The sequence below is a fragment of the Pinus tabuliformis genome, chromosome 2_1 (genome assembly GCF_031772625.1).
Source record: "Pinus tabuliformis cultivar Carrire ecotype Pingquan chromosome 2_1, CPIR1, whole genome shotgun sequence".
NCBI lineage: Eukaryota > Viridiplantae > Streptophyta > Pinopsida > Pinales > Pinaceae > Pinus > Pinus tabuliformis.
The window spans coordinates 325,430,427-325,443,286 of NC_142299.1; positions in this window are offsets into that span (position 1 = coordinate 325,430,427).

Genomic DNA, 12,860 nt, shown 5'->3' on the forward strand with positions numbered 1-12,860 from the left:
TAATATCCAACTAAGTTATTGAAAGTCAACTAATGATACCTTATTTTCCTTCCAGATAACAAAATCAGACAACTTTTTGTCTTGTATCATATTGAATTCCAATTGTGATGGATAATGGCCATATTGTTGCTCTTGCTAAAACATGGCAGATGGACAAGTTAAAGTAATTAATATCCAATCATTTACTTTTTGTACAAAATAAAAAACACATAATTTCAGATATTAAATATACTTACAAATTTTCATGCTAATACTTCTAAACCTATTTGGCCACTACGATGTGTGGCGCGATATATGGAAAGCCTGGCCTTCGAGGCCTTATCTTGAAACATACACTGATTCAATTTAATTATGCATCAATAAAATATAAAACTCATTTAATGAATTTGAAATAATTTTATGACTAAATTTAAATACCTATGTGCTCTCCTCTCCAAACTTCCTTCGTGCATCTGCTCTATCATATGATTTCACGAGCTCTTTCCATACTTTCACACTTACATCAATTGGCCTTCTTTTGACCCTTATCTCAGGAGGAATTTGTTTTATCTTTTTTGTTTGGTTGCACCAGAATCTCTTGCAATTTTGAGTCATTCGGGTTTTTTACTTGCTTGACTGACCAACCTATCCCAAATTCAGTGTACATGTCATGGATGAATGGCTTTTGAAAGTGCATGGGTATCTTCAATAATGGAAGATGTAGATTCTCTTTGAAGTGTTGAAGGCATGAACACTTTCTTGACATCTATCATTCTGATATCCCCAGAGACAACATCATATTCTACCCTGGTTACATATGTACCAATACAAGATGCATATCCTGTACTGGTGGTGGAAGAAATATGTGTCCCAGGAGTGGGTGGGACATTGGGCGTCTCTATTCCTTGTTCCACATTCTTATAGGTTATTAGATTTATTTTTTCTTAGATATTTATTCGATCCATGAGTTGACGGGGAATCAATCGATTCCCTTTGACAAAATTACTTTGGATGGTCTGTTTCAATGCATTTAGTACATTCTTTCATGTATTTGGAAAACATGGACAAGTCCATACCTTGTAGTTTTTTCACTGCTTCTAACCCTAATATAGAAGCCATTGCCTCTTTTAGTTTCTTACTGTTATGTCCCTATATATGTACAGTAAAGTTTTATTTTAAATTTAGAAATAAAAAAATAAACTCTAATTTATTCTTTTATAATTTTGAAACTAAAAACTAAAAGTACAATTCAAACAAACAATGAAAACATGTACTAATCTATAAATTGAGTATGAATTATATCATTCTCATAAGAATCAGATCCATTTTCTCGTTTCCCTCTACTATTGCTTGACATTTTTTTCCATCCTAGGGCGAATTATTTTCCTCCAGACTGTGGAAAATCCATTCTCTTTGTTCCCTACGTTTTTCTCCCTTCTCGCTAAATATTTTAAATAGAAGTAGTGCAAAATGGATGGACATCTGTTTGATTTTTTTCTCTGGTAGGGGGTGAATGAGATGCACAAATTGATTTCGTGACTGCTAGAGGCCAAATCACACCCACAAATAATTTTTTTATTATTGAAATCCACAACAGGGGAGGAGAGGTCCGTCAATATCTCTGCCCACCATCAACAAAGATCCAATTGATTAGTTATTTTCTTTCATAGACTTAATGCATTGTTCCAATTATGGTCTGCTCCAACTTCGCACGAAACTTCAAAGCTCCCTCAATTTGCAATTTGTGAGTATGAGAATGGAAATATGGTGATTGTATTACATTGTTTTGGTTGAATAGTCAGGATACAAAATAGTTTTATCCATTATGCACGTGAAGTTTGGCGGGTTTTTTTTTTGTTTTTTTTATTTTTATTTTTTGATTTGGTCTAATTTGTATTCATTTTCATATTTTCACTTTTCAATGTTCGTGTGGGAGGCTTCCATGTTATTTTTCAACTTTTACGAGGTTTTAATACCAATATTGGATGTGTAATGTGCATAGCCACATGGGATAAGTTGAAATGTTAGTTGATGTAAAGCCCTATAAATGGTGTTTTAACCCAATGAAGGGTGTTTTATGTCATATTTTCCTAGCCCACTAATGAATTTGGTGTGATTTCAAACTTTGTAATTTTATTTTAATAGCTAATGACTCATAATGTAACAATCCACTAGTAGTATAGTCACATACACATATTTTCACCTTTAAAGGTTGTGTTGCTTAGTGATTATGTATACATGTGGCACAAACATTTTCAATCCCACCACTCACTCTTTACTCCTTTATAGGGTGGATGGTGGCGCTAAAAATATATCTCATCCACAAGTTAACTTATACTAATTATTATATTATATATTGAGTTCATTTAGAAGACTTAAAACTCAAAATGTGAAAATAGTATATTATCTAACATATAAGGTCAAATGTTTTTTTTTTAAAATATACAAAAATACAAATATTTGGCAGTGTAAAATTATGGATGAAGGGTTTGAATTAATTAAGCAAAGTATTTCGGTAGAATAATCCTCATCTAAGATTTATAAGAGTTGTGTCATGTCACCATATTGGGAGTAGAAATTAACAAAAAAAGCATATATAAAAAATAGCAGCATTTTAGTTAGAACGGTGCAATGAAAATCAACTAAGCATAAATCTTTTATGCATTTAGCCAATTGGATGGAGAAACAATGAAGTGCATAGATGTTATGTGACTAATGTCATTATTGTGTATTACAGGATCTAGAGGAGGCCATGGACGGAGGGCATGAATGATGTAGACCTGCTAAATCAATGAGAGGAAAGTGGGTGGCCATAGAATCGGATATGAAATCTACAGATACATTAAAGGTAAGGAGACAAAGCAACCTCAACCAAAGGAGGATTGTTTTTATGAATTCACAAATGCTACAAGATAGATTAGATAAAATTATATAAAATATGTTGTTATTTTTTTCAAATCCAAAACATGATATCAATATGTCAAATATATGAGTAAAGTGAGGTTTTGTGTTGGATAACATATTGGTTGAAATGATATAATTGGTGTGCTAAACATCATTGACTATGTTATGTATTATAGGGGCAAGACAAGGCCATGGAAACAAATAATGTCATCTGGATCATACCATTGCAAAAAACTACCACAGAAGCTTAAAATCTAAAATAATGTCATATCAAATAAGGACACAACAAATGTCATATGACATCATGCAATCAAATTTTGACTTAAATTAAGAAGCATTTTGTGATACATCCATCATTTTTCATAGTATTATTTGAATTTATAGTGTATTATCCAATATTGAAATAAATTAATGCATGTTGTTGATATTTCAGATGGAGATTGGAGCAAGTGCACAACCTAAGCATTCAACTAGCAAAAGACAAAAAACATATGTATGTGGGCATGGACCTAAAACTGTTAAATCATGAAGAACACAGTGGGTGGAAGAGGATATGATAATGGATCCTCCAGACACAACAAATAATTGTGTTCAAGAATAGGTTGGTCAAGACTATAATACATGGGATGGGATTTGTTAAGCGATATTTGATTATATTTCTTTGAAATTGATACATTTATGATTTATCCAATTCTTGTAAAACATTAAATAATGGTTACGTTTGTCGATAAGTAGAAGATGATGATGAAAAAAAACTACTAATACCCAAGCTGATCCAAATAGGCTATTAGGATTTGGATGGGTGATCCAAACCATCCTTTAAACCATACCAGGGTGAAAAGATCATATTTAAAGAGAACTCTACCACTTGAGAAATTTGAACAACTGATGAGATTAGCATACACTGATGACATGCTACCTAGCCTTAATGATGATGATCATGATAGTGAAAATGCAATGCATGAAGAAGGATTGAATGAAATTCTTACAGGTTTCTTTGGGGATGGAAACAATGATGACAATAATGATCATATGGTTGAAAATAACAATGATAACAGGGGTAATTACCACCAATGTAATGTTGATGATAACAACCTGAAAGACTCCATAAAGTAAGAAACAAAGACACCTGTGTTCAAATTGGGTGCAATTAGAACCTCAAAAATAGCATGCACTTTAATATTATCAGAAATAAATTCACTATTTGGTTTTTCAGACAAAGGATTCATTGCCCTACTGAAGTGAGTTGAAATCTATTTCTTATAATGCATTGTCAATTGGTGTACGCAATTCATAAACATTCATCAAATTCATTTATATTTATTTAAGGGGATTTTAAAACTATATATTGTATATGAATATAAATAATATATATTGACATATCAAACTTGTTCATCAATAGCCAAACATTCAATTGATCTAATCTTTGGCAATCTTACAGGGCACTAAAAACTAAAATATTTTCTGAAGAGAATGTGCTACCATTAACTTGCAAAGAGATGCGTCAGTTGTTGGTTGAGTTGGGGATTGAATATAATCAAATTCATTACTGTAAAAATTATTGCATTTTATACATAGACGAATATCAAGACAAGGTAGAATTCCATGTATGAAAAGAGAAGAGATATAATATAGATGTACAAGGTCCTACAATTCCAAACAAGGTTTTAAGTCACATGCCAATTATACCTAGACTTCAATGGAAGTTTCATTGAAAGTCACTTGCACAATTGATGGGTTGTCATGCAAAGAATGAGAGTAAATATGGATTCTTGCGAATTCAAGTTGACTCCAAAGCATTGAAACACATAGAGGAAAAATGGCCAAGAAAGTTCAAAGATGAACCCCATAGTAGCAAGTTTGGTCTTGCGATTGATGGAGTGTGCCAATTCTCTTTCATGAGCTCAGATTATAGTGTTTGGATAGTTAGATTGATAGTATGAAATATTCCCCCATGGATGAGTGTTATAAAGGAGCACCTTATGCTGACTCTCATTGTTCAAGGAAAATGTCAAGTTAAAAACATGGATGTTTATCTTGCACCTTTTATTGATGAGATGTAGCTGCTATGGAAAGACATAAGAATGTATGACAAATCACATCCTACATCAAATAAGACCTTCATGTTGTGTGGTGTGCTATGTTGGACTATTCATGATTTCCCAAGACTTGGTTTTTGTTCCAGTAAGATAATTTTTTTATGTATTTACACTCATAATTTATTGTCATCCCAACCTTCATACTTAGTTTTATACTATTATTTCTATGTTATTATCCTTAATTATTGAATTGTAGGGCTAGTTTATACTATTATTTTTTTGTTATTATCCTTAATAATTGAATTGCAGAGCTTAAAACAAAGGGGATATTTACATGTCCAAGATGTGCAAAACAATTTCAAGGGTGGTATTCTAAAGAGATTCATAAATTTATTTATGCAAAAAATAGGGTTTTTCTACCACCAGATTATAGGTTTAGAAACCACCATAAGAATAAATTTGATGGAAAATTTGAAAATAGAGGCCCTCCTATGATTATGGGTCTATCTAATTGACTTAAGAAGTATGAATATACTAAATTGAAAGCATGGATTTTTATTTATTTATTTAATTTAATTTTTTATTATATATATATCTATAAATATATATATATATATATATATATATATATATATATATATATATATATCTATATATATATATATATATATATATATTTTATGGGGGTGATTCTATTGAAGAACCAAAACAAGTTGTAATTAAGATGTCAGAAGGGATGAAAAGGAAATCCATATTTTATGAGCTCCCATATTGGAAGGATCTATTAATATCTCACCTATTAGATCCTATGCACATCTTAAAAAATGTCACAGATTCAAATTTTTTATGTACAGTAGGCAAAGAGAAGGACACCTTGTCTTCGAGGAGAGATATTTCTCTTTCGCGTACCAAATTTGATAGAAAACATTTGTGGCCAAATAGGGAAAATGAAAAATATGCAGAAGCTCCATGGATTTTAAAAATAAAGAGCTAGACCAACTAAAAATTGTCATTCGTTTAATAAGGATACCTACTAGCTATGGGTCATCATTAGATAAATATTTTACAGTTGATGGACATATCACAAGATTTAAAACATGTTATTTTCATAATTTTATGAAGGTATTCTATATCACCATTTAACATTTATTGATAACATTGATTAGATACTAAATAGATTATGATATTCTATTGTGTGACTAAAATAACTAATGTTGACCTTTGATAAATGTGTTTGAAAACATATCATGCCATTGGAAATTAGGGGTGATTTATGTCTTACCGTTGACTTGAGGAATGTCATAAGTCGATTGTCAACATTTGAAAGGTATATGGTATGGAATGTTAATGTGTGAAAGACATAGAGGTATTGTATTGCATTTTTATTTTTTCCTAAAGTTTCATACTAATTTACTATTCTTATATTAGGTGGGTGACATCCAAGGAGATCCACAAATGTGAAGTGCCAAAATGGAATCAAAAAATTGCAGAAATTGTATGTGTATTTGAGGAGTTCCCTATAAGTTTCATGCACCTAGTAAGCCATGGTCGTACCAAGATCAAGGGATGACCTCCCACAAGATTCTTTGGCTGAAGCACAATGGAATTTTCGGGATATTCCCAAGAGTCTAGGGAAATGAACACATCATCCAACACCCCTTCTGGTTTGATTTTAGATCTATCCGCTAGTTTGAGCACAGTGGTAGTAGGATGAATATGGACCAATTCAAGTTGATCCATGGTTTGCTTGGTTATAACATTAATGGCTACCCCTAGGTCTATAAGTACATTGGAGACAAGGACATCACCTATCTAAACAAAGACAAGAGGGTTTTTGGGGTCGATATATTTTTCCATGTGCATACACCCCGTCATTAACTCCACTGCTCTACCGACAAATTAAATAGTTTGAGGTCCCATTCTTCTCCTTCTTGGCTTCTTGAGACAGAGTTCCCTAATGATTTTTGTACAAATGGGGATCTCTTTAATAGCTTGGAGCAAAGGTACCCTTATGAAAAGGTTCCTAAGCTCAAAAGCCAGGCTAGACTCAGGAATGGGGTCTTTCTTCTCCATAACTAACCTCTCTGGATAGGGAGGTCGGTTGGAAGAAGATGACAAGGGCTCAGAATGTATAGGGATAGGCTAAATGGTGTCATCTTTTTCAGAATGGTCAGGAGTTTCCTCCTCTCCTTTCTCATTGATAATCACCATAGGCTGCTTTTGATTTTCTGAGGTTACTACCTTCCCTAATATCAATTGGAGATCATTAACTCCAACTAGCATAGTCTGGTATCTAAATGAAGAAAGCGGGTTCATAGAATGGATCATTTTTACCACTTTATTATTGGGGTTGCGTAAAGGTTGAGTAGGCAACTGAGATGGTCGAAACAGTAAAGGTAATGGTGGCATAGGTTGACTCAACTGAGGTAATGATGGTTGTGGCATTAGGTAAGGTGCATATGTAGGAGGGTATGATTACATAGGTGTAGGATAGGAATGATGTGAATGATGTGAATGGTTTGGCCCTCTCCATCCTTGTTGCCAAGATTGGGAGGGTTTTCCATACTGATATTAGTTCCCATGTTGCCAATGTTGAGAGTGACCAATGTTAGGATAGGAATATGAGTGTGCATTATAACCAAAAAATGCGGTGGAGGTTTAGGAACCATACCTGCACTTACATAAGGCCAATTTCTTCATGCTCCTATAGCATGCAGTGATTCAGCTTCAGGTTGTCCTCCTTCAAGTATAGCTTTCAGTCGAGGTATGGAGGGACATTTTTTTGTAGCATGATTCTCGGCACAAATTTCATGTTTATTAGTTTCTTTAATATCTAGAGGACATTCTCTTAAAGGATGATTTCTTCTACATATTGGATAGAAAATAGACAATGACTCTTGCTCTTATACAAGTTTTTGCTGAAAATTCAAAGAGTCTATTTGTTTACTAGCATTATTCATTATTTCAATTTTCATATTGTCCATTTTATTTTCTAATCCAATAATCATAGCATCAGTAGATTCAATTTTCCTATTTCTATTCCGAATTCCTTTACCGGATCTATATTGGTTCCTCGAGAATTTCCTGCACAAGTCACAGATCTAATCAAAAGTTTTTTGAGCAATATCCCTTTGTCCCAATAGATTTAGATTATTCCTAACATCATCAGTAATCCCACGTACGAACAAGGTTCTAATGGTACTTACATCAAATTTGTGCTTTGACCTTTGGAGGATGCACAAGAATATCTCCAAGTAGTCCTCTAGCATCTCATCATCATTTTTCACAATAGTAAAGATTTCATCTTGAATATCTCTAGTTTTACAATATTCCTGATATTTCGATAAGAACACTCTCTTCATTTTCTCCCAAGAAGTTATAGTGTTTCCTCCTAGTCCCATGAACCAGCAGAGTGCTGCGTCCTTGAGAGTTGCAGGAAACAATTTTAACTTCTGGGCATCAGATGAATAATCATAACTTCTACACAAAATATCAAACTCAAATAAGAAAGAGTCTGGATCTTCATGTACCTTACCATAGAAATGAGGAAGAGCTGATGGTGGAATATTTTTCATTTGTACTTGTGTATTAGGATTCACAATCAGGAATCCAAAAGTGGATTGTTCCTCATTTACCTGATTTTCACCACTTCCTTCTGCATGGTCTTCCTCATATTCCATTGTTGTTCTTCCACACGAACCTTTCTCAACAGGCTAAGAAGGCTGACTATGGATTCCAACAGTCCCCTTCTTCCCCTTTATGGGTTGTGTCACACCTGGACCACTGCTACCAGAGCCTAAGTGGACTGTTCCTACGTGATGAGTATGAGTTTGTTTGGACTTTATACCTGCAAAATAAGGCCCAATATGAGATTTGGTTTCAGAACCCCTACCTTTTTTAGGCATTCATTTCAAAAAATGATAAAACGAAATTCAAATAAAAGGCTGTAGTCTTCAAAAAAATAACTCAACACCTATAAATTCCTTCAAACAATAGAAGCACACTATAGGAAAAATAATAACAGAATTACCCCTATTTCAAAAATGAAAAATTATTACCAATTCAAATCGCCTTCGCGGCAACGACGCCAAAATCTTGGGTGCAGGAATTGCACTTAAGCAAACTCCTCAACACTTAATTGTCAACCCGAGGGTTTCGTAAACTTAGAGACAAAGCACAGGCAATGCCAGAAGTGGTATGAACTTTTCCTATTCTTAATCCTACTTCTTAAAGGAAATGTTTGCAGAATCAGACAGAAAAAAATCTTAAAGGAAATTGACACCAAAGCAACTCTAGTGCTGGAATATAAAAGAACAATTTGCAAGTAAATCAAGTAAAGGAGCTTTCACACAACTGAAACAATCTTAAATGATGGAAGGAAATTCTATGTTTATCTTCAGATAGATGGCTAACAGTCTAACAAGTGGGCCCTTGTAGAGATCTGTTTTCCTCTTGATCTTCCTTCTACACAAACAACCTGTTCTTGTACTATTGCAATGTGCTTGCACTAGTGCAGGTACAGTGCCTTTGTGTAAAAGTATATTTTACCTCCCTTACTAAAGATTTATGTCTTTGTGGAGGTTCTCTAAGCCTCAGGGCTTAGAGCACTCTGTTTCTATGACAAGAGACCAGCTCTTGCACTGAGGTAGAGTTTCCTTCACCAAGTTTCTAATTTACTTTCGAAAAGATTGAAAGACGTGCTGAAAAAGAATTGCAATTGCAAATGAAATTCTAAGATAAATTATCTATGGAAAAGAAATGCTTTAATTAATTAAATCTTGCAAAGGAAGTAAACTTCATGAAATGAAAGCAACTCGAAGTAATCAAAGCAGTAGTCTAAGTGATCTGCATGTATCATCTAACTTCGGCAATCCACTTAAAGTGTTTATGTTCCTTGGTCGTAAAGCATAAAATGCAAGTATAACATGTCTATGATAAATTCATGCAATTGTTCTCAGATCCTTCAGAAATATACTTTTAATGCTGAAGACAATTACTGAAATTAGTAGTCCATTTTCTTGCAAGAATAACTGAAATGATAATCAGGGAAAGAAATGCAATGTTCACTGTAAAATAAATGACTGAACCAGAGTGCAGGAAATCACATGCACTGGTACAGGAAAAGGGGTTCTTGCATGATCCAAGCAGAAGCAAATCAAGACAAGAACTGCGAGAAAGGAATTACAGAAAAGAAATAACTCAATTAACTCCCAAGCCATGGATCCATTTCACACTTAACTCTAAAATAGATTTAAATTGGAACTTTAGAAATAAATATAAAACTATTCACACCACGCAACTGCAAAGGGAAATATCCACACAGTCTTTCCAAATAACAAAAGCACAAGGGTAAATGAGCTGGGTTGGCTGGGCCCTAGCCAACCAGCTTGTTTCCTGTTTAAGAAACGAAAAGATTCAACACTCAAGTACGCATCAAAGATAAATTAAACACAACGCATGAATAACATAGTGGATTCCTTGTATTACTTGATCATCAAATGTACATAGTATTGCGAGTCCATCCCATAGCCGAGGGCAATGCCAGATTACATATAAAATGAAATTACAATCTAAGGATCGCTAGCTAGTTCTACCTACAATCTGTATTTTATACATCCTTTTGGCCTTAGCCGTATTCCACTAATTACAATCATTTTTTTTATTTAGGCCTTTTGGTTAAACAAACTAACAACCGAAAATTACAAAATTGACTAATAGTTATAATAGAACGTGTACTTCACTGGCCGTAGACCATCCTTGGCAAACATCCCTGATTGTGTGCCACCGATATCAATCCTTAGTTAATCAGCAATTGATTTTGGAGTCATGGATCAAAACGTCTACGTGGAAAGATTCAATTCATAGAAATATCAGACCAATCATCATGGCAGTGCAGGAATTTGCCTGCACTAATCATACTGACTCATAATTAACACTAAGTTCCTCAATTAGTTCTAGGAAATTGTCATAAGTTACAAGAGGTACTTAATAGGCATGAAATCTATGTAAAAATGATTAATAAAGCACTTTAAGAAATCTTAATGTAAAATACGAAGCATATGCAGGAATAGGTAGTTATCTTGGACTAGTGCATGAAAGAGAGGCTTAAGTTGAGATAAAACAAAGCTTAATGTTTATAGAAATGGGGTAAAAATAGGGCAATTTAGGACACCAAAAATGTTTAATGAAGGAATTGTTTTAGGTCATCATATTTCAGTAGGTGGAATCAATGTAGACTCATCTAAAGTTGAAGTTATTTCTAAGTTATCAGTGCCAAGTTGTCAAAAAGATGTTAGAAGTTTTCTTGGTTTTACTGGATATTATAGAAGATTCATTATTCACAAAAATTGCATCCCCACTTTTTAAATTGCTCACCAAGGACTGTGAATTCAATTGGGATTTTGAATGTCAAGCTACCTTCAAAACTTTGAAAAATAGAATTTCTGAAGCACCTATCTTAAAAGGACCTAACTGGAAATTGCCTTTCGATATCTTAATGGATGCTTCAAATTCAGCCTTAGGAGCTGTGTTGGGACAGAAAGATCTTACTCCTTATGAAATCTATTATACTAGTAAAAATTTAACTCTTGCAGAGTTAAATTATACTGTAACTGAAAAGGAGTTTTTAGTTGTAGTTCATGCCATTAATAAATTCAGACATTACATAACTGGCTATGAAACTTTTGTTCACATAGACCATTCTGCCATTAGATACCTAATGAATAAACCAGTCACTAATGGAAGAATAACCAGATGGCTCTTACTGTTACAAGAATTCAACATAACCATTCTAGATAGGCCAGGAAAGCAGAATACAATTGTCGAATTTTTATCTAGAATACAAAATGAAAATAATGATCAACCTGTAGAGGATAAATTTCCTGATGAATATCTTTTTGCAGTATCTACTAAATCACCTTGGTATGCAGATATTGCTAACTATTTAGCTACATGAAAAATTCCATTTCATTTATCTCCTAGAGAAAAGAGAATAATAGTCCACAATATCACATCTTATTCATGGATAAGTGAAGAGTTATACAGGACAGGACCAGACCTCATCATCAGAAGATATGTTCGAGAGGACGAAATACCAAAAATAATTAAATCTTGCCATGATGAGCCATGTGGGGGACTTTGTTTTGACAGAAGGACTGCTTACAAAATCTTGCTTTTAGGATATTATTGGCCTTCCATTTTCAGAGAAACCAAAGAATATGTTAAAATATGCAACGATTTTTAGAGAATGGGCAAACCCACTCTTTCAAATTAAATTCCATTGTAACCACAGGTACTCATTGAACCATTTGAGAAATGGGCACTAGATTTTGTTGGACCAATCAACCCACCTTCAAAGCAAAAGAAGTATATTCTGGTATGTACTGATTATGTCACTAAATGGGTAGAAGCTAAAGCACTTCCTTTTGCTACTGAAAATGATGTAGTTTCATTTCTTTTTGAGGATATTTTTACTCATTTTGGTGTTCTAAGAGAAATTGTAACAGATCAAGGAACATAGTTCACATCCAGATTAGTGCAGAAGCTTGTGGATCAATACAAAATCAAACATCGGAAGTCCACTCCATACCATCCACAAGCCAATGGACAAGTTGAGTCCACAAATAAGGTGATTGAAGCAATCCTCACCAAGACTATACATTTACACAGAAAGGACTAGGTGGAAAAGCTTCCAGAAGCTTTATGAGCCTACAGAACTACATGGGTAAATACTACATGACATACTCCCTATGAAATTGTTTATGGGAAGCAAGTCTTACTTTCGACAGCGTTCCAAATCCAAACCTATAAGACAACAATCTAGTTAGATCTTGACTTATCAGAAGCACAACAACAAAGGATGATACAACTAAATGAGCTTGATGAAATCCGATAAGAAGCCCTCCAGAGAACTAGCCTAGTTAAACAACAGAGATCTAG